The 23,875-nt window shown below is 47.6% G+C and overlaps 13 non-coding genes across 13 annotated transcripts; 12 read left to right on the forward strand and 1 right to left on the reverse strand.

Moving 5' to 3' along the window:
* The first annotated feature begins 290 nt into the window (after positions 1-290).
* On the forward strand, positions 291-362 carry trnak-uuu (transfer RNA lysine (anticodon UUU)). The gene has a single exon. It is a non-coding gene; the product is annotated as a tRNA-Lys (tRNA).
* Positions 363-990: 628 nt separating this feature from the next.
* Positions 991-1,062, forward strand: trnak-uuu (transfer RNA lysine (anticodon UUU)). The gene has a single exon. It is a non-coding gene; the product is annotated as a tRNA-Lys (tRNA).
* A 623-nt stretch (positions 1,063-1,685) lies between these two features.
* On the forward strand, positions 1,686-1,757 carry trnak-uuu (transfer RNA lysine (anticodon UUU)). Its single transcript has one exon. It is a non-coding gene; the product is annotated as a tRNA-Lys (tRNA).
* Positions 1,758-3,076: 1,319 nt separating this feature from the next.
* Positions 3,077-3,148, forward strand: trnak-uuu (transfer RNA lysine (anticodon UUU)). Its single transcript has one exon. It is a non-coding gene; the product is annotated as a tRNA-Lys (tRNA).
* Positions 3,149-3,772: 624 nt separating this feature from the next.
* On the forward strand, positions 3,773-3,844 carry trnak-uuu (transfer RNA lysine (anticodon UUU)). Its single transcript has one exon. It is a non-coding gene; the product is annotated as a tRNA-Lys (tRNA).
* Positions 3,845-4,468: 624 nt separating this feature from the next.
* Positions 4,469-4,540, forward strand: trnak-uuu (transfer RNA lysine (anticodon UUU)). Its single transcript has one exon. It is a non-coding gene; the product is annotated as a tRNA-Lys (tRNA).
* A 1,322-nt stretch (positions 4,541-5,862) lies between these two features.
* trnak-uuu (transfer RNA lysine (anticodon UUU)) lies at positions 5,863-5,934 on the forward strand. Its single transcript has one exon. It is a non-coding gene; the product is annotated as a tRNA-Lys (tRNA).
* A 624-nt stretch (positions 5,935-6,558) lies between these two features.
* trnak-uuu (transfer RNA lysine (anticodon UUU)) lies at positions 6,559-6,630 on the forward strand. Its single transcript has one exon. It is a non-coding gene; the product is annotated as a tRNA-Lys (tRNA).
* Positions 6,631-7,254: 624 nt separating this feature from the next.
* trnak-uuu (transfer RNA lysine (anticodon UUU)) lies at positions 7,255-7,326 on the forward strand. The gene has a single exon. It is a non-coding gene; the product is annotated as a tRNA-Lys (tRNA).
* A 624-nt stretch (positions 7,327-7,950) lies between these two features.
* Positions 7,951-8,022, forward strand: trnak-uuu (transfer RNA lysine (anticodon UUU)). Its single transcript has one exon. It is a non-coding gene; the product is annotated as a tRNA-Lys (tRNA).
* Positions 8,023-8,645: 623 nt separating this feature from the next.
* On the forward strand, positions 8,646-8,717 carry trnak-uuu (transfer RNA lysine (anticodon UUU)). The gene has a single exon. It is a non-coding gene; the product is annotated as a tRNA-Lys (tRNA).
* Positions 8,718-9,490: 773 nt separating this feature from the next.
* trnak-uuu (transfer RNA lysine (anticodon UUU)) lies at positions 9,491-9,562 on the reverse strand. The gene has a single exon. It is a non-coding gene; the product is annotated as a tRNA-Lys (tRNA).
* Positions 9,563-23,541: 13,979 nt separating this feature from the next.
* Positions 23,542-23,613, forward strand: trnae-cuc (transfer RNA glutamic acid (anticodon CUC)). Its single transcript has one exon. It is a non-coding gene; the product is annotated as a tRNA-Glu (tRNA).
* Positions 23,614-23,875: the final 262 nt, after the last annotated feature.

Here is a 23,875-nt window from a genome sequence, read left to right on the forward strand (position 1 = left end):
TCTCCTGCTCGCCTTTATTGGGAAAAAAAAACCTACCCAGGTTAGCTTGCGCTACACCAGCTTCCGGGTCCGCTCGCGCTTTTTTCCCATAAAGGCGCGCAGGTGAGTCCCGGAGATGTGACATGACTCTCCAGTCTCCCCAATGTTATAGACATCACATCTGGAGCAAGGGATACAAGAAAATTACATTGATGGATGTACCGGTGAAAGTCTTCTTTCTGCCGCAGCCCAGGTTCGATTCACGGGCAGCGTGGGAAATTTTCAGCAGAGCTACCAAGCGGCGTCGATGTCTCCTGGTGGTCTAGTGGTTAGGATTTGGCGCTTTTACCGCCGCGGCCCGGGTTCGATTCCCGGTCAGGAAAGCAGTTTTCAGCGGGTCAGAGGGCCCTCTATTCGTCTTAAACGCACTGCACAGTTGTTTATTGATCTTCGTCGTTCCTGTGTGCTGCAGTGTGAAATAGCATCCTGATGCAGATTTGCTTGCGTGCGTTGGGATGATTGTGTCTGCAGCTGCAAACGAATGAGTGAACAATCTTCACTCTCTCGGCGGAGCAGATCAGGGCTGTTTGGCAGTGTCTGTTTGTAGACGCGGTTACCTTTGTTTAACAATTTAAATTTAATTTTTTTATGTATCCATTGCTCCCGATGCGATCTCTGTAACATTGGGGAGACTGGAGAGTCAAGTCACATCTCTGGGACTCTCCTGCTCGCCTTTATTGGGAAAAAAAAACCTACCCAGGTTAGCTTGCGCTACACCAGCTTCCGGGTCCGCTCCGCGCTTTTTTCCCATAAAGGCGCGCAGGTGAGTCCCGGAGATGTGACATGACTCTCCAGTCTCCCCAATGTTATAGACATCACATCTGGAGCAAGGGATACAAGAAAATTACATTGATGGATGTACCGGTGAAAGTCTTCTTTCTGCCGCAGCCCAGGTTTGATTCACGGGCAGCGAGGAAATTTTCAGCAGAGCTACCAAGCGGCGTCGATGTCTCCCTGGTGGTCTAGTGGTTAGGATTTGGCGCTTTTACCGCCGCGGCCCGGGTTCGATTCCCGGTCAGGAAAGCAGTTTTCAGCGGGTCAGAGGGCCCTCTATTCGTCTTAAACGCACTGCACAGTTGTTTATTGATCTTCGTCGTTCCTGTGTGCTGCAGTGTGAAATAGCATCCTGATGCAGATTTGCTTGCGTGCGTTGGGATGATTGCTTCTGCAGCTGCAAACGAGTGAACAATCTTCACTCTCTCGGGCGGAGCAGATCAGGGCTGTTTGGCAGTGTCTGTTTGTAGACGCGGTTACCTTTGTTTAACAATTTAAATTTAATTTTTTTTTATGTATCCATTGCTCCCGATGCGATCTCTGTAACATTTGGGAGACTGGAGAGTCAAGTCACATCTCTGGGACTCTCCTGCTCGCCTTTATTGGGAAAAAAACCTACCCAGGTTAGCTTGCGCTACACCAGCTTCCGGGTCCGCTCCGCGCTTTTTTCCCATAAAGGCGCGCAGGTGAGTCCCGGAGATGTGACATGACTCTCCAGTCTCCCCAATGTTATAGACATCACATCTGGAGCAAGGGATACAAGAAAATTACATTGATGATGTACCGGTGAAAGTCTTCTTTCTGCCGCAGCCCAGGTTCGATTCACGGGCAGCGAGGAAATTTTCAGCAGAGCTACAAGCGGCGTCGATGTCTCCCTGGTGGTCTAGTGGTTAGGATTTGGCGCTTTTACCGCCGCGGCCCGGGTTCGATTCCCGGTCAGGAAAGCAGTTTTCAGCGGGTCAGAGGGCCCTCTATTCGTCTTAAACGCACTGCACAGTTGTTTATTGATCTTCGTCGTTCCTGTGTGCTGCAGTGTGAAATAGCATCCTGATGCAGATTTGCTTGCGTGCGTTGGGATGATTGCTTCTGCAGCTGCAAACGAGTGAACAATCTTCACTCTCTCGGCGGAGCAGATCAGGGCTGTTTGGCAGTGTCTGTTTGTAGACGCGGTTACCTTTGTTTAACAATTTAAATTTAATTTTTTTTTATGTATCCATTGCTCCCGATGCGATCTCTGTAACATTGGGGAGACTGGAGAGTCAAGTCACATCTCTGGGACTCTCCTGCTCGCCTTTATTGGGAAAAAAAACCTACCCAGGTTAGCTTGCGCTACACCAGCTTCCGGGTCCGCTCCGCGCTTTTTTCCCATAAAGGCGCGCAGGTGAGTCCCGGAGATGTGACATGACTCTCCAGTCTCCCCAATGTTATAGACATCACATCTGGAGCAAGGGATACAAGAAAATTACATTGATGGATGTACCGGTGAAAGTCTTCTTTCTGCCGCAGCCCAGGTTTGATTCACGGGCAGCGAGGAAATTTTCAGCAGAGCTACCAAGCGGCGTCGATGTCTCCCTGGTGGTCTAGTGGTTAGGATTTGGCGCTTTTACCGCCGCGGCCCGGGTTCGATTCCGGTCAGGAAAGCAGTTTTCAGCGGGTCAGAGGGCCCTCTATTCGTCTTAAACGCACTGCACAGTTGTTTATTGATCTTCGTCGTTCCTGTGTGCTGCAGTGTGAAATAGCATCCTGATGCAGATTTGCTTGCGTGCGTTGGGATGATTGTTTCTGCAGCTGCAAACGAGTGAACAATCTTCACTCTCTCGGCGGAGCAGATCAGGGCTGTTTGGCAGTGTCTGTTTGTAGACGCGGTTACCTTTGTTTAACAATTTAATTTAATTTTTTTTATGTATCCATTGCTCCCGATGCGATCTCTGTAACATTGGGGAGACTGGAGAGTCAAGTCACATCTCTGGGACTCTCCTGCTCGCCTTTATTGGAAAAAAAAACCTACCCAGGTTAGCTTGCGCTACACCAGCTTCCGGGTCCGCTCCGCGCTTTTTTCCCATAAAGGCGCGCAGGTGAGTCCCGGAGATGTGACATGACTCTCCAGTCTCCCCAATGTTATAGACATCACATCTGGAGCAAGGGATACAAGAAAATTACATTGATGGATGTACCGGTGAAAGTCTTCTTTCTGCCGCAGCCCAGGTTCGATTCACGGGCAGCGAGGAAATTTTCAGCAGAGCTACCAAGCGGCGTCGATGTCTCCCTGGTGGTCTAGTGGTTAGGATTTGGCGCTTTTACCGCCGCGGCCCGGGTTCGATTCCCGGTCAGGAAAGCAGTTTTCAGCGGGTCAGAGGGCCCTCTATTCGTCTTAAACGCACTGCACAGTTGTTTATTGATCTTCGTCGTTCCTGTGTGCTGCAGTGTGAAATAGCATCCTGATGCAGATTTGCTTGCGTGCGTTTGGGATGATTGCTTCTGCAGCTGCAAACGAGTGAAACAATCTTCACTCTCTCGGCGGAGCAGATCAGGGCTGTTTGGCAGTGTCTGTTTGTAGACGCGGTTACCTTTGTTTAACAATTTAAATTTAATTTTTTTTATGTATCCATTGCTCCGATGCGATCTCTGTAACATTGGGGAGACTGGAGAGTCAAGTCACATCTCTGGGACTCTCCTGCTCGCCTTTATGGGAAAAAAAAACCTACCCAGGTTAGCTTGCGCTACACCAGCTTCCGGGTCCGCTCCGCGCTTTTTTCCCATAAAGGCGCGCAGGTGAGTCCCGGAGATGTGACATGACTCTCCAGTCTCCCCAATGTTATAGACATCACATCTGGAGCAAGGGATACAAGAAAATTACATTGATGGATGTACCGGTGAAAGTCTTCTTTCTGCCGCAGCCCAGGTTCGATTCACGGGCAGCGAGGAAATTTTCAGCAGAGCTACCAGCGGCGTCGATGTCTCCCTGGTGGTCTAGTGGTTAGGATTTGGCGCTTTTACCGCCGCGGCCCGGGTTCGATTCCCGGTCAGGAAAGCAGTTTTCAGCGGGTCAGAGGGCCCTCTATTCGTCTTAAACGCACTGCACAGTTGTTTATTGATCTTCGTCGTTCCTGTGTGCTGCAGTGTGAAATAGCATCCTGATGCAGATTTGCTTGCGTGCGTTGGGATGATTGCTTCTGCAGCTGCAAACGAGTGAACAATCTTCACTCTCTCGGCGGAGCAGATCAGGGCTGTTTGGCAGTGTCTGTTTGTAGACGCGGTTACCTTTGTTTAACAATTTAAATTTAATTTTTTTTATGGATCCATTGCTCCCGATGCGATCTCTGTAACATTGGGGAGACTGGAGAGTCAAGTCACATCTCTGGGACTCTCCTGCTCGCCTTTATTGGGAAAAAAAACCTACCCAGGTTAGCTTGCGCTACACCAGCTTCCGGGTCCCGCTCCGCGCTTTTTTCCCTAAAGGCGCGCAGGTGAGTCCCGGAGATGTGACATGACTCTCCAGTCTCCCCAATGTTATAGACATCACATCTGGAGCAAGGGATACAAGAAAATTACATTGATGGATGTACCGGTGAAAGTCTTCTTTCTGCCGCAGCCCAGGTTTGATTCACGGGCAGCGAGGAAATTTTCAGCAGAGCTACCAAGCGGCGTCGATGTCTCCCTGGTGGTCTAGTGGTTAGGATTTGGCGCTTTTACCGCCGCGGCCCGGGTTCGATTCCCGGTCAGGAAAGCAGTTTTCAGCGGGTCAGAGGGCCCTCTATTCGTCTTAAACGCACTGCACAGTTGTTTATTGATCTTCGTCGTTCCTGTGTGCTGCAGTGTGAAATAGCATCCTGATGCAGATTTGCTTGCGTGCGTTGGGATGATTGCTTCTGCAGCTGCAAACGAGTGAACAATCTTCACTCTCTCGGCGGAGCAGATCAGGGCTGTTTGGCAGTGTCTGTTTGTAGACGCGGTTACCTTTGTTTAACAATTTAAATTTAATTTTTTTTATGTATCCATTGCTCCCGATGCGATCTCTGTAACATTGGGGAGACTGGAGAGTCAAGTCACATCTCTGGGACTCTCCTGCTCGCCTTTATTGGGAAAAAAAACCTACCCAGGTTAGCTTGCGCTACACCAGCTTCCGGGTCCGCTCCGCGCTTTTTTCCCATAAAGGCGCGCAGGTGAGTCCCGGAGATGTGACATGACTCTCCAGTCTCCCCAATGTTATAGACATCACATCTGGAGCAAGGGATACAAGAAAAATTACATTGATGGATGTACCGGTGAAAGTCTTCTTTCTGCCGCAGCCCAGGTTTGATTCACACGGGCAGCGAGGAAATTTTCAGCAGAGCTACCAAGCGGCGTCGATGTCTCCCTGGTGGTCTAGTGGTTAGGATTTGGCTTTTTACCGCCGCGGCCCGGGTTCGATTCCCGGTCAGGAAAGCAGTTTTCAGCGGGTCAGAGGGCCCTCTATTCGTCTTAAACGCACTGCACAGTTGTTTATTGATCTTCGTCGTTCCTGTGTGCTGCAGTGTGAAATAGCATCCTGATGCAGATTTGCTTGCGTGCGTTGGGATGATTGCTTCTGCAGCTGCAAACGAGTGAACAATCTTCACTCTCTCGGCGGAGCAGATCAGGGCTGTTTGGCAGTGTCTGTTTGTAGACGCGGTTACCTTTGTTTAAACAATTTAAATTTAATTTTTTTTATGTATCCATTGCTCCCGATGCGATCTCTGTAACATTGGGGAGACTGGAGAGTCAAGTCACATCTCTGGGACTCTCCTGCTCGCCTTTATTGGGAAAAAAAACCTACCCAGGTTAGCTTGCGCTACACCAGCTTCCGGGTCCGCTCCGCGCTTTTTTCCCATAAAGGCGCGCAGGTGAGTCCCGGAGATGTGACATGACTCTCCAGTCTCCCCAATGTTATAGACATCACATCTGGAGCAAGGGATACAAGAAAATTACATTGATGGATGTACCGGTGAAAGTCTTCTTTCTGCCGCAGCCCAGGTTCGATTCACGGGCAGCGAGGAATTTTCAGCAGAGCTACCAAGCGGCGTCGATGTCTCCCTGGTGGTCTAGTGGTTAGGATTTGGCGCTTTTACCGCCGCGGCCCGGGTTCGATTCCCGGTCAGGAAAGCAGTTTTCAGCGGGTCAGAGGGCCCTCTATTCGTCTTAAACGCACTGCACAGTTGTTTATTGATCTTCGTCGTTCCTGTGTGCTGCAGTGTGAAATAGCATCCTGATGCAGATTTGCTTGCGTGCGTTGGGATGATTGCTTCTGCAGCTGCAAACGAGTGAACAATCTTCACTCTCTCGGCGGAGCAGATCAGGGCTGTTTGGCAGTGTCTGTTTGTAGACGCGGTTACCTTTGTTTAACAATTTAAATTTAATTTTTTTTATGTATCCATTGCTCCCGATGCGATCTCTGTAACATTGGGGAGACTGGAGAGTCAAGTCACATCTCTGGGACTCTCCTGCTCGCCTTTATTGGGAAAAAAAACCTACCCAGGTTAGCTTGCGCTACACCAGCTTCCGGGTCCGCTCCGCGCTTTTTTCCCATAAAGGCGCGCAGGTGAGTCCCGGAGATGTGACATGACTCTCCAGTCTCCCCAATGTTATAGACATCACATCTGGAGCAAGGGATACAAGAAAATTACATTGATGGATGTACCGGTGAAAGTCTTCTTTCTGCCGCAGCCCAGGTTTGATTCACGGGCAGCGAGGAAATTTTCAGCAGAGCTACCAAGCGGCGTCGATGTCTCCCTGGTGGTCTAGTGGTTAGGATTTGGCGCTTTTACCGCCGCGGCCCGGGTTCGATTCCCGGTCAGGAAAGCAGTTTTCAGCGGGTCAGAGGGCCCTCTATTCGTCTTAAACGCACTGCACAGTTGTTTATTGATCTTCGTCGTTCCTGTGTGCTGCAGTGTGAAATAGCATCCTGATGCAGATTTGCTTGCGTGCGTTGGGATGATTGCTTCTGCAGCTGCAAACGAGTGAACAATCTTCACTCTCTCGGCGGAGCAGATCAGGGCTGTTTGGCAGTGTCTGTTTGTAGACGCGGTTACCTTTGTTTAACAATTTAAATTTAATTTTTTTTATGTATCCATTGCTCCCGATGCGATCTCTGTAACATTGGGGAGACTGGAGAGTCAAGTCACATCTCTGGGACTCTCCTGCTCGCCTTTATTGGGAAAAAAAACCTACCCAGGTTAGCTTGCGCTACACCAGCTTCCGGGTCCGCTCCGCGCTTTTTTCCCATAAAGGCGCGCAGGTGAGTCCCGGAGATGTGACATGACTCTCCAGTCTCCCCAATGTTATAGACATCACATCTGGAGCAAGGGATACAAGAAAATTACATTGATGGATGTACCGGTGAAAGTCTTCTTTCTGCCGCAGCCCAGGTTCGATTCACGGGCAGCGAGGAAATTTTCAGCAGAGCTACCAAGCGGCGTCGATGTCTCCCTGGTGGTCTAGTGGTTAGGATTTGGCGCTTTTACCGCCGCGGCCCGGGTTCGATTCCCGGTCAGGAAAGCAGTTTTCAGCGGGTCAGAGGGCCCTCTATTCGTCTTAAACGCACTGCACAGTTGTTTATTGATCTTCGTCGTTCCTGTGTGCTGCAGTGTGAAATAGCATCCTGATGCAGATTTGCTTGCGTGCGTTGGGATGATTGCTTCTGCAGCTGCAAACGAGTGAACAATCTTCACTCTCTCGGCGGAGCAGATCAGGGCTGTTTGGCAGTGTCTGTTTGTAGACGCGGTTACCTTTGTTTAACAATTTAAATTTAATTTTTTTTATGTATCCATTGCTCCCGATGCGATCTCTGTAACATTGGGGAGACTGGAGAGTCAAGTCACATCTCTGGGACTCTCCTGCTCGCCTTTATTGGGAAAAAAAACCTACCCAGGTTAGCTTGCGCTACACCAGCTTCCGGGTCCGCTCCGCGCTTTTTTCCCATAAAGGCGCGCAGGTGAGTCCCGGAGATGTGACATGACTCTCCAGTCTCCCCAATGTTATAGACATCACATCTGGAGCAAGGGATACAAGAAAATTACATTGATGGATGTACCGGTGAAAGTCTTCTTTCTGCCGCAGCCCAGGTTCGATTCACGGGCAGCGAGGAAATTTTCAGCAGAGCTACCAAGCGGCGTCGATGTCTCCCTGGTGGTCTAGTGGTTAGGATTTGGCGCTTTTACCGCCGCGGCCCGGGTTCGATTCCCGGTCAGGAAAGCAGTTTTCAGCGGGTCAGAGGGCCCTCTATTCGTCTTAAACGCACTGCACAGTTGTTTATTGATCTTCGTCGTTCCTGTGTGCTGCAGTGTGAAATAGCATCCTGATGCAGATTTGCTTGCGTGCGTTGGGATGATTGCTTCTGCAGCTGCAAACGAGTGAACAATCTTCACTCTCTCGGCGGAGCAGATCAGGGCTGTTTGGCAGTGTCTGTTTGTAGACGCGGTTACCTTTGTTTAACAATTTAAATTTAATTTTTTTTATGTATCCATTGCTCCCGATGCGATCTCTGTAACATTGGGAGACTGGAGAGTCAAGTCACATCTCTGGGACTCTCCTGCTCGCCTTTATTGGGAAAAAAAACCTACCCAGGTTAGCTTGCGCTACACCAGCTTCCGGGTCCGCTCCGCGCTTTTTTCCAATAAAGGCGCGCAGGTGAGTCCCGGAGATGTGACATGACTCTCCAGTCTCCCCAATGTTATAGACATCACATCTGGAGCAAGGGATACAAGAAAATTACATTGATGGATGTACCGGTGAAAGTCTTCTTTCTGCCGCAGCCCAGGTTCGATTCACGGGCAGCGAGGAAATTTTCAGCAGAGCTACCAAGCGGCGTCGATGTCTCCCTGGTGGTCTAGTGGTTAGGATTTGGCGCTTTTACCGCCGCGGCCCGGGTTCGATTCCCGGTCAGGAAAGCAGTTTTCAGCGGGTCAGAGGGCCCTCTATTCGTCTTAAACGCACTGCACAGTTGTTTATTGATCTTCGTCGTTCCTGTGTGCTGCAGTGTGAAATAGCATCCTGATGCAGATTTGCTTGCGTGCGTTGGGATGATTGCTTCTGCAGCTGCAAACGAGTGAACAATCTTCACTCTCTCGGCGGAGCAGATCAGGGCTGTTTGGCAGTGTCTGTTTGTAGACGCGGTTACCTTTGTTTAACAATTTAAATTTAATTTTTTTAATGTATCCATTGCTCCCGATGCGATCTCTGTAACATTGGGAGACTGGAGAGTCAAGTCACATCTCTGGGACTCTCCTGCTCGCCTTTATTGGGAAAAAAAACCTACCCAGGTTAGCTTGCGCTACACCAGCTTCCGGGTCCGCTCCGCGCTTTTTTCCAATAAAGGCGCGCAGGTGAGTCCCGGAGATGTGACATGACTCTCCAGTCTCCCCAATGTTATAGACATCACATCTGGAGCAAGGGATACATAAAAAAAATTAAATTTAAATTGTTAAACAAAGGTAACCGCGTCTACAAACAGTCACTGCCAAACAGCCCTGATCTGCTCCGCCGAGAGAGTGAAGATTGTTCACTCGTTTGCAGCTGCAGAAGCAATCATCCCAACGCACGCAAGCAAATCTGCATCAGGATGCTATTTCACACTGCAGCACACAGGAACGACGAAGATCAATAAACAACTGTGCAGTGCGTTTAAGACGAATAGAGGGCCCTCTGACTCGCTGAAAACTGCTTTCCGGACCGGGAATCGAACCCGGGTCGCGGCGGTAAAAGCGCCAAATCCTAACCACTAGACCACCAGGGAGACATCGACGCCGCTTGGTAGCTCTGCTGAAAATTTCCTCGCTGCCCGTGAATCGAACCTGGGCTGCGGCAGAAAGAAGACTTTCACCGGTACATCCATCAATGTAATCCATCAATGTATTTGGATACTTGTGTGTTGGAAGACTTACCAGGGGTAAGCAATGGGGTTCAGGCCCCGGCACGGAGCCTGTTCCCGTTGCTCAGAAGGGAAGGTTGGAGAAGAGCAGAGCAATAATTATTGGGGACTCGATATTTTGTGGCACATATAGGCTGTTTTGTGGGGGCGAGAGAGACTCACGATTGGTATGTTGCCTCCCAGGTGCAAGGGTAAGTGACGTCTCTGATCGTGTTTTCCGAGTCCTTAAGGGGGTGGCGGAGCAGCCCGAAGTCGTGGTCCACATTGGCACCAACGACATAGGTAGGAAGAAGGATGAGGATGTTAGGCAGGCTTTCAGGGAGCTAGGTTGGAAGCTCAAAGTTAGAACAAACAGAGTTGTTGTCTCTGGTTTGTTACCTGTGCCACGTGATGGTGAGTCGAGGAATAGTGAGAGAGAACAGTTAAATGCGTGGCTACAGGGATGGTGCAGGAGGGGGGGATTCCGGTATCTGGATAACTGGGGTTCTTTCTGGGGAAGGTGGGACCTCTATAAACAGGATAGTCTACACCTGAACCTGAGGGGCACCAGTATCCTTGGGGGGACGTTTGCTAGGTATCTTTGGGGGAGGGGGTTTAAACTAACTCTGCAGGCGCATGGGAACCTAGACTGTAGATTTAGGGTGCAGGACCTTGAGTGTAGGGAGATTAGGAGCTTGGCATCAATCTTGAAGGAGGGTGCCTCTAAACAGCAATGTGACATTGAAGTATACTTCAATGCGAGAAGTATACGAAATAAGATAGGTGAACTTGCAGCGTGGGTTGGTACCTGGGATTTTGATGTTGTGGCTATTACTGCGACATGGGTAGAACAGGGACACGATTGGCTGTTGCAGGTTCCAGGGTTTAAATGTTTTAGTAGGGTCAGACATGGGGGTAAGAGAAGGGGAGGTGTGGCATTGCTTGTCAAGGATGGTATTACAGCGGTGGAAAGGACGATGGATGAACACTCGCCATCTGAGGTACGTTGGGCTGAAGTTAGAAATAGGAAAGGGGAGGACACCCTGTTTGGATTTTCTATAGGCCTCCTAATAGTCCTAGAGACGTAGAAGAAAGGATTGAGAGGGTGATTCAGGAGAAGAGGGAAAGTAATAGGGTGGTTGTTATGGGGGACTTTAACTTTCCAGATATTGACTGGGAAAGCCATAGCTCGAGTACGTTAGATGGGTCGGTGTTTATCTGTTGTGTGCAGGAGGGTTACCTGACACAATATGTTGACAGGCCAACAAGAGGTGAGGCCGTACTGGATTTGGTTCTGGGTAATGAATCAGGCCAGGTATTAGAATTGGAGGTAGGTGGGCACTTTGGGGACAGTAACCACAATTCGGTGATTTTTACTCTGGTGATGGAGAGGGATACGTGTGCACTGTAGGGCAAGAGTTATAGCTGGGGGCAGGGAAATTATGATGCGGTGAGGCATGACTTAGGACGTGTGGCTTGGAAAAGTAGACTTCAATGGAAGGGTGCAATCGATATGTGGAGCTTGTTCAAGGAGCAACTATTGAGTGTCCTTGATAAGTATGTACCTGTCAGGCAGGGAGGAAAACGTCGTGTGAGGGAGCCGTGGTTTAATAATGAATTGGAATCCCTTGTTAAAGCGAAGAGGGCGGCCTATGTAAAGATGAGGCGTGAAGGTTCAATTGGGGCAATTGAGAGTTATAAAGTAGCCAGGGAGGATCTAAAGAGAGAGTTAAGAGCAGCAAGGAGGGGACATGAAAAGTCCTTGGTTGGTAGGATAAGGGACAACCCAAAGGCTTTCTATAGGTATGTCAGGAATAAAAGAATGACTCAGGTTGGAATAGGTCCAGTCAAGGATAGTAGTGGGAAGTTGCACATGGAGGCCGAAGAGATTGGGGAGACACTGAATGAATACTTTTCATCAGTATTCACTCAGGAACAGGACATTGTTGCCGATATGAATATTGAGTCACAATTAATTTTAATGGATGGCTTTGAGGTATGTAGGGAAGAGATATTGGAAATTCTGGAAAGGGTGAAAATAGATAAGTCCCCTGGGCCTGATGGCATATATCCTAGCATTCTCTGGGAAGCAAGGGAGGAGATTGCAGACCCATTGGCCTTGATTTTTATAACCTCGTTGTCTACCGGAATAGTGCCAGAAGACTGGAGGATAGCAAAGGTGGTTCCCTTGTTCAAGAAGGGGAGTAGGGATAACACTAGTTCCTATAGCCGGTGAGTCTCACTTCTGTTGTGGGCAAAGTCTTAGAGAAAATTGTAAGGGATAGGATTTATGAACATCTGGATAGGAATAATGTGATCAAGGATAGTCAGCATGGTTTTGTGAAGGGCAGGTCTTGTCTCACAAACCTTATTGAATTCTTTGAGAAGGTGACTAAGGAGGTGGACGAGGGTAAAGCGGTAGATGTGGTGTATATGGAATTTAGTAAGGCGTTTGATAAGGTTCCCCATGGTTGGCTACTGCAAAAAATACGGAGGTATGGCATTGAGAGTGCGTTGGAGGTTTGTATTAGGAATTGGCTGGCTGGAAGAAGACAGAGTGTAATAGCTGATGGTAAAGGTTCATCTTGGAGTGCAGTTACTAGTGGTGTTCCGGAAGGATCTGTTTTGGGACCATTGCTGTTTGCCATTTTTATAAATGACCTGGAGGAGGGGCTAGAAGGTTGGGTGAGCAAGTTTGCGGATGATACGAATGTCAGTGGAGTTGTTGACAGTGAGGAAGGATGTGGCAGGTTACAATGAGATATAGTTAAGCTGCAGAGCTGGGCAGAAAGGTGGCAAATGGAGTTCAATTTTGGTTAAGAGTAACAAGAAGATGGATTACTGGGCTAATGGTTGGATACTTGGTAGTGTGGATGAGCAGAGGGATCTTGGTGGCCATGTACACAGATCTCTGAAAGTGCTGTGAAGAAGGCATATGGCGTACTAGCTTTTATTGGTAGAGAAATTGAGTTCCGGAGTCCTGAGGTTGTGTTGCAGTTGTATAAGACACTGGTGCGGCCGCGTCTGGAGTATTGTGTGCAGTTTTGGTCGCCATACTATAGGAAGGGTGTGGAGGCACTGGAACAGGTGCAGAGGAGGTTTACCAGGATGTTACCTGGTATGGTAGGAAGATCGTATGAGGAAACGCTGAGGCACTTGGGGCTTTTTTCATTGGAGACAAGAAGGTTTAGGGGTGACTTGATAGAGGTGTACAAGATGATTAGGGGTTTAGATCGGGTTGGCAATGAGAACCTTTTTCCACCTAAGGAGTCAGCTATTACGAGGGGGCATAGCTTTAAATTAAGGGGTGGTAGGTATAGGACAGATGTTAGGGGTAGCTTCTTGACTCAGCGAGTCATGAGTTCATGGAATGCCCTGCCAGTAGCAGTGGTGGACTCTCCCTCTTTATGGGCATTTAAACGGACATTGGATAGGCATATGGAGGATAGTAGGCTAGTGTAGGTTAGGTGGGCTTGGATCGGCGCAACATCGAGGGCCAAAGGGCCTGTACTGCGCTGTAATTTTCTATGTTCTATGTTCTATTAAGCTGCATCAGGACATTATTTCAACGAGCCACGACACACTGCAGCACAGAGAAACTGTGAAGAGCAGAAGACAAAGATGTATATAGTGTATTTAAGGAGAACAGGTACCTAATAAACCCAGTCCGCCGATTTCTCAAATATGCTTCCAAGTTGACTTCAAAAATTCGGTTTGTCCTTCCATTTTTTGCTATTTTATTTTGTGAGTTTTAAAAATTCCGCAATCCTCTGACTTGAGTATTGGAGTTGGTAAGTTACGTTGTGGCTGGACAGGACACTGGAATATTGTGGAATACTTTTGGAATATTGTGTGCAATTCTGGTCTCCCTCCTATCAGAAGGATATTGTGAAATTTGAAAGGGTTCTGAAGCACCAATGAGTCCGCAGAGAGGAGAGGCCCTTCTGCTGCCGTGAGTGCGGGAAGGCCTTTAGTGATTCCTCTGCCATGCGGACGCAGCAATTGGTCCACACCCGGGACGGCTGTTCTCATGCCCTGAGTGCGAGATGGCTTTCAGCAGTTCTTCCCACCTGCCGAGACACCAGTGGGTCCATACCGAGGAGAGGCATTCTTCTGCCACGAATGCAGAATGGGCTTTGCTCTTTCTTCTGACTTGCTGGCCCACTGGTGGGTCCACAGTGGGGAGAGGTTGCTCAGTTGCTCTAAGTGCAGGAAGGCCTTCATCAAACCTCAGACCTGCATTTGTTTGGACAGGACCACCGTGAGAAAACACATGCAGACACTGGGAGAATGTGCAAACTCCTCACTGGCTGGAATCAAACCTGGGTCCCTGGTGCTGTGAGGCTGCAGTGGTAACCACTGAGGCACTACATATTGCAACCTGAAGTAGGCAAGCAGGAGGTCGGGAGAATACAGCAAGCCAGGCAGCACCAGGATGTGGAGTAGTCAGCATTTTGGGTATTAACCCTTCTTCAGGACTGAAAAGTTGACTTCTCTATGAGAAACGATTTACGGAATGTTGCTGGGGTTTGGAGGGTTTTAGCTACAGGGAGAGTCTGAATAGGCTGGGGCTGTTTTCACTGGAGCATCGGAGGTAGAGGAGTGACCTAATAGAGGTTACAAATTCATGAGAGGGATGGACAGGGTAAAAGACAAGGTATTTTCCCTGGGATGGAGGACCCCAAAACTAGAGGGCATAGGTTTAGGGTGAGAGGCGAAATATATTAAAGGGACAACTTCTTCATGCAGAGGGTGGTACATACATGAAATGAGCTGCCAGGGTATATGGGTCAGGTGCTGTCAAATGGGACTAGATTAATTTAGGATATCAGGTCAGCATGGAAAAGTTGGACCGAAGGGTCTGTTTCCATGTTGTATGTGTCTCTGACTACTGTTCCTCATGTAAGTTTAAAAGAGAGTCCAAGTAACTTTGAATACTTCAATCTTGTTGAAATCACCTCCTCAAATGACTCCCTCCGAGCGATACTGTTTAAACATGCTGAGTTGGACAAAATATCCTATCAAGTTCAACACAAACCCAGAGTTGAAGATGTCAGAAGTCACACGATACCGAGGGGACCAAAACTGATCACAATATTCCAGGTGCAGCCTCATCAACATTCTGTACAACTACACTATATCTTGCCAACATCTATACTCAATTCCCTAACTGATGAAGGTTAGTGTGCCTAAACCTTTCTTCACTGCCTTGTGTAGCGATGTTATCAGAGATATAGGATCGACTTTAAACTGATCCACAATCCAGCGACTGGGAGCACTGAAGCAGAGTACTGCAGCATGAGTGTGCTGGGCACATAACCCAGAGGTCGATTGGTCAAAACCATATGATGCTATTGCTCAATGTCTCCAAAAGTTGCTTTCCTTTGCAAGGGTACTCTGTTCTGTATCATGCCTTTGCATCTGCTTCCCAAAGCTTCTTCAGTAGAGGAGTGACAGTGGCAGCTGGAGCCCAGGAACTCACCAACCCCCTGGACCTGGAGGAATCTCCGAGCTCCAAAGTGGGGGGTGCCCAACTGGAGGCTGGATTTGCTCCAGGCTTGTATCGATTAACTTATTTAAATGTAACCTACTGTATGGGGATTTGGTTCACCTTAAAACTGGAGGATCATGTCAGAATGTTTGTTTATATTTAGCAGTTGTAGTTGGTAAAATACACTCCCTGGAGGAACACATTCTATGATGCTGCATTTCTTGCCTTCTGCCCTTTCCCCATTTCTTATCTCCCATCTTGATTGTATTTTTTTTGGGTCAAATTTGATTTCATATTTATCCGACTTGGTATTCACTGTGTGCTATTAATTTGTTTGTTTGAATATTGTCAGTCAAAATTAATGGTGTAATTTCATTTCTGATGTCAGAGTGTGACATTGAATGTGCAGGTGTGAATACCAGTAAGTTGTGAAAATAAATCAAGAACTTGTGATTTTACAGCAAAAAGAGCAGTTCACCGCTATCAATGGCATTGTCTCATTTCAAGGGGATGAGTTGAGCCTGACCAACAATTTCAAACAGTCACCCAATTTTATTAATATTTTCGTTATCTTCATTGAAGATAACAACTCTGGCATGCTAAAATTTACACAATTTGTTTATAAGATTTATTTATATATCCATTGCTCTGCCACATTGGGGAGACTGGATGCCAACTTGCAGAACATTTCAGGGAACAGCTCTAGGACTCCAAACCTAAACGATCCCACCGCCCTGTGGCTGAATATTTTAACTTTCCCTCCCATTCCGTCAAGGGCATGCAAGTCCTGTGCCGCATCCCCTCAAAGCTCTAGCTACCTGACGCTTGTAGGAAGAACACTTCATCTTCCGCCTTGGGACCCACCAACTACATGGGATCAATGTCGATTTCACCAGTTTCCATATTTCCCCCCACCCTCACTCCCACACCACGTGCCTTGTCCCAGATCCAACTTTCCAACTCGGCATTGGCCTCTTGAGCTGTCTTACATTTTCATCTTGCTTCCTACCTATTCGCTCCACTCTCCTGTCTTACCTCTCATGATAAATCAGCACCTCCATCGACCTATTTCATTCACAGTTACCTCCCCTCCATCCCCATCCCCTTCCCAATTATCTCTCAGCCCCGTTGGACCAACCTTCATTCCTGATGAAGAACTTATGCTGCAAACCAAGACTGTGGTGAAGGAGCATCCTTAATAAGAAAGAGTTCCCAATTCAGATTTATTCCCCATTTGTTCCCCCGTTCTTCTAGAAATAAGAAATGTCTTTTTCTTCCACTAGAAAGTGGTCTTACACTTTGCGGTGTCTGAAGTGTTATACAACTCCACTTTTTTGCCTACCTTTTAAGAATCCTTTCAACCTGTTTTTCGGACAATGGTGGCGGTTACCAAAAGTAATCATTTCACTCCTCTTCAATGCCCCATTTCTCCTCCTAGGAACCACTTTGACATGTTGTCTGAGTGTACTTGGTTTTCAAAATGTAATTTGGCCATTGAAGTGAACAGGCTTAGTCTTTATTGATCGCTAGCTTTGTTTGCACTAACTGTAATTATCCACTAATTTGCTGTTTTTTTGTTCCACCAAAGCTGGAAAAAATTATCTGTATTTATTTTGCACTCAGGTGTGAAAAATCATCCCAAGAATCGTCATATTATTATAGTTGATTGAAGCTAAAACAGGAGGCATTCTGTGGCAGTTTGAGACTAAAATCTTGGCTGGAAAGAATGTAAATTGATGATGAAAGTCAAAAAACAGAATCTCTGGCCACAATCTATCAGTCTTGCTTGATTAATTAGTGGCTCTTCAAAAGCACTTCCAAGCCATCACCTCAACCACCAAGAGCAGGTAAGTGTGAACACAGCATTCCAACTGTGAAATATATCGCATTGCTTCTTTGTTATTGATCAAAAACCTGGAACTCGCTCCTGAACATTATTGCAGACCACATCATAATGTGAAGCAATTTAAGAGGCAGCTCAGCGCCACTTTTTCAAGGACAGTTTGGGAAGGGTTGTTGGCAGAGCCAATGATATTCACATCTCATGAAATAATAAGCAAAGAGGCATGGATAGAGGATTGGCTAACCAATGATACAATTGGGATAAGGGGCATGTTCAGGATAGCAAATTGTAACCAGTAGTGTGCCACAGAGATTAGTGCTGGGGCCAAAATTATTTACAATATGTATTATTTACAATTATTTACTTGGATAAGTAAAGTGAATGCACTATTGTCAAGATTGCAAAAAAGATGGTTGATGGGAAGGCAGGTGGTGAGAAGACATGAAACATCTGCAGAGGTTTATAGACAGGTTAAGCAAATGGCAAATGGAATAGAATTTGGGGAAATGAGGTTGTGCACTTTGCCAGGAGGAACAGTGCTGAATGTTAAATGGAGAAATCTGTTGAATAGAGGGATTTGGAAGCCCATACCCATGCATCTCTTCCTCCAAGTTCAGTGAAAAATAGGGAAGGCAAATGGGAGGTTTACCTTTAAATACAGTGTAAAGGTCGGGAGGTTATAGTGAACCTATGTCAGGCACCAGTCAGGCCACAACTGAACACTGGGTGGGTCCTTTACCCAAGGAAAGATATACTGGCTTTGGAGGCAGTCCAGAGAAGGTTGACTAGGATGAAAAGAATATCATATGAAGAGAAGTGAATAGGTTGGGCCTATACTTATTAGAAGTGAGAAGATTTAGAGGTAACCTTATTTTCACATAAACGATTCTGAGGAGACTTGACAGGCTTGATGTGGAAAAGTTTACCTTTGTGGGTGAATATAGCACCAGAGGGAATAACCTGCAAATGAGAGATTGCATGTTGAAGACAGATAGGAATTTTTACTGAGGGCAGTAAATCTGTGGAACATGTTACTCCAGAGGGTTGTTGAGCTTGGGTCGTTAAGTACATTCAAGGCTGTCAGTTTTTGTTTAACTAGTGAGGAAATTGAGGATTATGTGGAAATAGCAGGAAGTGGAGTTGATGTTTACCAGAGCAAACGTGATCTGAATAAATGGCAGAATTGATTCAATGAGCTGAATTAAATAGTTAAGAATAAAGGAGAAAAGGATACAACTGGCAACTACAGGCCAGTCAGTGTTGGAAATTAGAGATTGGACGGAGTTGGTGGCATTTTGGCATTGTTACTGGATTTAACATCTGGAGATTCAAATTGATGCTGCTATGTCCCCGATGCACTTTGGAATCAATTAATATATCTGGAATATAACGCTTATCGCTGCTTTGGTGATCTTAGCAATTGATATAAGGACCTATCTTGTTAAGGAAGGAAATCTTTAGTCCTTACCCAGTTTGGCGATTGTGTCAATCTTGATCCACGGTAATGTGATTAACTCGTAACTGCCTCTGAAATGGCCCTTGGTATTTCTGGGAGATAACGTGCCACATCCCATGAATGAATAAAGGAAAATATTCAGCAGAAAATTGTCACTGAAGTGAAGATTGTGATCTAGTGATAATGGTTGAGTAACCCAGAGATCTAGGTCTTCTGACAACAAAAATTCAAATCCCATCATGGCAGCTCGTGGAATTTATGTTCAACTAATAAAAAGATCTGGAAGTGAGAGTTTGTCTCAGTACTGGCCACCAGGAAACCATTATTGATGAAAACAATGAACGGCAGATGTTGGACATCGGAAACAACAGGCACATTGCTGGGGCATTGCAGCAGATCTGGCAGCATCTGTGGAGAGAAAACAGTTAGTGTTTTGAATCCAGCCAGTTTTGAAGGGCCATTGGACACAAAACATTAACACTAATCTCTTTGTAGATGTTGCCAGAACTGTGCTGTTTCACCAACCATTATTGATCGATGTGAAATTATTCCTTTATGGAGGAAAATCTACTATTCTTTAACACTGTGCGTGCACCAGGGACCATGTGATTCCAGACCTACTACAGTGTGGGGTTGACCCTCAGCTGCCTTCTCGCATGTAATCAATTACTCGGTCCAAGTGACATCAGGGACGGTGAGAAAATGTTGCACATGTTTGCAACAATCATATGCCGCAATTTCTTTGTACAAGAAAAGCACCAGTTAACGAAGGACAGCCAAGACAAATTGCTATGGGAAGGTCATGCCCAACTGGTTTCATTTCCTTGTAGTAATACCAGAATTATAAGTATTTTTAAAAGTCGTGTTCAGAGGTTACAAAGCTGTAGGAATACTGAAAGGGTTCAGAAAAGATTTACAAGGACGCTGCCGGGGTTGGAGAGTTTGAGGGCAAGGAAAAGGCTGGACAGACACGAGCTATTTTCCCTGGAGCTTTGGAGGCTGAGGGATGACTTTATAGAACTTCATAAAATCATGAGGAGCATTGATAGGGTAAATATGAAAGGTCCTTTACCTGGGGTGGGGGGAGTCAAAAACTAGAGTGCATAGGTCTAACTGAACATGTGGCTGCAAGGATGGTGTAGGAGGGAGGGCTTCAGGTTCTTGGATAATTGGGGTTCATTTTCGAGTTTTTTTTATAGGCTTCCGCAGAGTTCCAGGGAGGTGGAAGGGAGGATAAGCAAAATTATTCTGGGTAGAAGTGAATGGAACAGGGTGGCCATTATGGGGGACTTTAACTTTCCCAACTTTGACTGGAAATGCTATAACTCTAGTACGTTGAACGGGTCTGTTTTTGTCCAATGTGTACAGGAGGGTTTCCTGACACAGTATGTCGAAGGACCGACAAGAGGCCACATTGGGTCTGGTGCTTGGTAATGAACCAGGCCAGGTGTTTGATATAGTGGTAGATGAGCAATTTGTAGAGAGTGACCATAATTCAGTTACGTTTACTTTAGCGATGAAAAGGTTTATGTACATGCCACAGGTCAAGAGTTGTCGGTGGGGCAAGGGCAATTATAATGCGATTAGGCAGGAATTAGGATGCATAGAATGGAGTAGCAAAATGCAGGGCGTGCAGACAGTGGAAATGTGGAGCTGGTTTAAGGAACAGATATTGCATGTCCTTGATAGGTATGTCCCTGTCAGGCAGGGAGTCAGTGATATGGTAAGGGAACCGTGGTTTACAACAGAAATTGCATCTCTTCTTACAAAGAAGAAGGAGGCTTTTGTGTTGATGAGGCAAGATGGTTCAGATGAGGCGATGGAGAGTTACAGATCAGCTCGGAAGGATTTAAAGAGACAAATTCTGGATTAGTGGTGCTGGAAAAGCACAGCAGTTCAGGCAGCATCTGAGGAGCAGTAAAATCGACGTTTTGGCACCTGGATACCCCGTGCTGGCCTATTACCTACCCTCGATCTCTTCATTTCCAACTGCCACCAGGACATTAACCACCTCAACCTGTCTACTCCCTCCCCACTCCAACCTTTCATCCTCACAACGCACAGCCCTCCACTCCCCCTGCTCCAATCCCAACCTCACCATCAAACCAGCAGATAAAGGGGGTGCAGTGGTAGTCTGGTGCACTGACCTCTACACCGCTGAAGACAGAGGCCAACTCGAGGACACCTCCTCCTACTGCCCCCTAGACTATGACCCCACCCCCCATCACCAAACCATCATCGGCCAGACCATACAGAACCTCATCACCTCAGGAGATCTCCCACCCACAGCTTCCAACCTCATAGCCCAGGAACCCTGCACTGCCCAGTTCTACCTCCTTTCCAAGATCCACAAGCCTGACCAGCCTGGCTGCCCCATTGTCTCAGCATGCTCCTGCCCCACTGAACTCATCTATACCTACTTCGACACTGTCCTATCCCCCCAGCCCAGGAACACTCCACATACGTTCGAGTCACCACCCATACCCTCCACTTCCTCCAAGACTTCAGTTTCCCCGGCCCCCAACGCCTCATCTTCACCATGGGTATCCAGTCCATCGATACCTCCATCCCCCATGACCAGGGCCTCCAAGCCCTCCGTTTCTTCCTATCCCGACGTCCCCAACAGTACCCTTCCACCGACACTCTCATTCATTTGGCTGAACTGGTCCTCACACTTACCAATTTCTCCTTCGAATCCTCCCACTTCCTCCAGACCAAAGGGGTAGCCATGGGCACCCGTATGGGCCCCAGCTATGCCTGTCTCTTTGTTGGCTAGGTAGAACAGTCCATCTTCCGGAATTATACCGGCACCACTCCCCATGTCTTCCTCCGCTTCATTGATGACTGCATTGGCGCCACCTCGTGCTCTTGCGAGGAGATTGAGCAATTCATCAACTTTACCAACACGTTCCACTCTCTTAAATTTACCTGGACCATCTCTGACACCTCCCTCCCCTTCCTGGACCTCTCCATCTCCATTAATGTCGACCGACTTGACACCGACATTTTTTACAAACCCACCGACTCCCATAGCTACCTGGATTACACCTCTTCCCACCTTACCTCCTGCAAAAATGCCATCTCGTATTCCCAATTCCTCCACCTCCACCGTATCTGCTTCCAGGAGGACCAGCTCCAATACAGAACACACCAGATGGCCTCCTTCTTTCAAGACCGCAATTTCCCTCCCAACGTGGTTAAAGATGCCCTCCAACGTGTCTGGTCCACATCCCGCACCTCCGCCCTCAGACCCCACCCCTCCAACGTAACAAGAATAGAACCCCACCATGTGCACATCTTCCACCCTACCAAGCTTCACATAAACCAAGTTACTCGACGACATTTCCGCCACCTCCAAACGGACCCCACCACCGGAGATATATTTCCCTCCCCACCCCTTTCCGCCTTCCGCAAAGACCATTCCCTTCGTGACTACCTGGTCATGGTTACGCCGCTCAATAATCCACTCTCCTGTACTGGCATCTTCCCCTGCCACGGCAGGAATTGCAAACCCGGGGCCCACACCTCCTCCCTCTCCTCCATCCAAGGCCCTAGAGGAGCCTTCCACATTCATCAAAGTTTTACCTGCACATCCACCAATATCATTTATTGTATCTGTTGCTCCCGATGCGGGCCCCTGTACATTGGGGAGACTGGACGCCTCCTGGCAAAGCGCTTGAAGGAGCATCACTGGGACACCCGCACCAGTCAACCACACCGCCCTGTGACCCAACATTTCAACTCTCCCTCACACTCTGCCGAGGACATGGAGGTCCTGGGCCTCCTTCACCGTCGCTCCCTCACCCACCCAACGCCTGGAGGAAGAACGCCTCAACTTCCGCCTTGGAACACTTCAACCCTAGGGCATCAATTTGGACTTCAACAGTTTCCTCATTTCCCCTTCCCCCATCTCACCCCAGGTCCAAACTTCCATGACGTGTCCTACCTGCCTATCTTCCGTTTCACCTCTCTACTCCTTCGTCCTCCCTGACATATCATCTTCATCCCACCCTCATCCACCCTCTGTACTCCTTCATCCCCACCCCCACTCACCTATGGGGGTGCTCTATGCTCCTTTTTCCTCACCCCCACCCTCCTCTCATTTAGCTCGTATTCCTTCAGGCACTCTGCCTGTATTCCTGATGAAAGGCTTTTGCCCGAAACGTCCCGAGCCCTTACCTCTGATACAGGACACTGACTTCAGTATGTGTCATTACTGAGAGTGCTGATGTTCCCTTGTGTAATATCAACAACTTATCAGCTTCTGACACCTCTTGCTCCTTTGTTGCCTCTAAACACAATATGCCAATGTGTTCAGGGGAGGCGATGGCCGACTTTATTGTCAGCAGACTATTCACATAGGTAATGTTCTGGGGACCTGTGTTCAAAACCTGCCACGGCAGATGCTGGAATCTGAATTCAATATAAATCTGGTATTAAGAGTCTAATGATGAAACCGTTGTGGTTTGTTGTAAAAGCTTATCTGGTTTCCTGCTGTCCGAACCTGGTCTGATCTACTTATGATTTCAGATCCACTGTCAGCTGGTTGAATCTTCACTGCCCTTTCAGTCGATTCTTAAAGCTCATCTTTTTTAACTATGATATTGCCAGAATGATGTATAGACGGCATAGGCTGGGACTTTCTTTCACTGGAGTGTAGAAGGTTGAGGGTGGAGATTATGGAGGTTTATGAAGTCATGAGGGACAAAGATAAGGTGAATAACCAGTGTCTTTTCCTTAAGGGAAGGGAAGTTCAAAACTTGGGAGTATATTTCTAAGATGAGAGGGAGAAGATTTAAAAAGGACTACCCATGTAGTGCCTGGGGTCCCTCTCCTGCGCGCCTTTACAGGGAAAAAAATCCTACCCAGGTAAGCTTGCGCTACACCAGCTTCTGGGTCCGCTCCGCGCTTTTTTCCCTATAAAGGCGCGCAGGAGAGTCGCGGAGATGTGACTTGACTCTCTAGTCTCCCCAATGTTCTCGAGATCGGTGGAAGTCTTCTTACTGCCGCAGCCCGGGTACGATTCCCGGGCAGAGAGGAAATTTTCAGCAGAGCTACAGGAATGAATCTACGTCTCCCTGGTGGTCTAGTGGTTAGGATTTGGCGCACTCACCCCCGCGGCCCGGGTTCGATTCCCGGTCAGGGAAGCAATTTTCAGCGGGTCGACGGGCTATCCAATCGTCTTAAATGCGCTGTACGGTTGTTTATTGATCTTCGTCGTTCCTGGGTGCTGCAGAATGAAGCAGCTCGTTGAAATAGCATCCTGATGCGGATTTGTTTGCATGTGTTGGGATGATTGTTTCTGCAGCTATAAACGAGTAAACAATCCTCACTCTCTCGGCGGAGCAGGACAGGGCTGTTTGGCAGTGCCTGTTTGTAGACGCGGTTACGTTTGTTTAACAGTTTAAA

The sequence above is a fragment of the Hemiscyllium ocellatum genome (assembly GCF_020745735.1).
Source record: "Hemiscyllium ocellatum isolate sHemOce1 chromosome 27 unlocalized genomic scaffold, sHemOce1.pat.X.cur. SUPER_27_unloc_8, whole genome shotgun sequence".
Lineage (NCBI taxonomy): Eukaryota > Metazoa > Chordata > Chondrichthyes > Orectolobiformes > Hemiscylliidae > Hemiscyllium > Hemiscyllium ocellatum.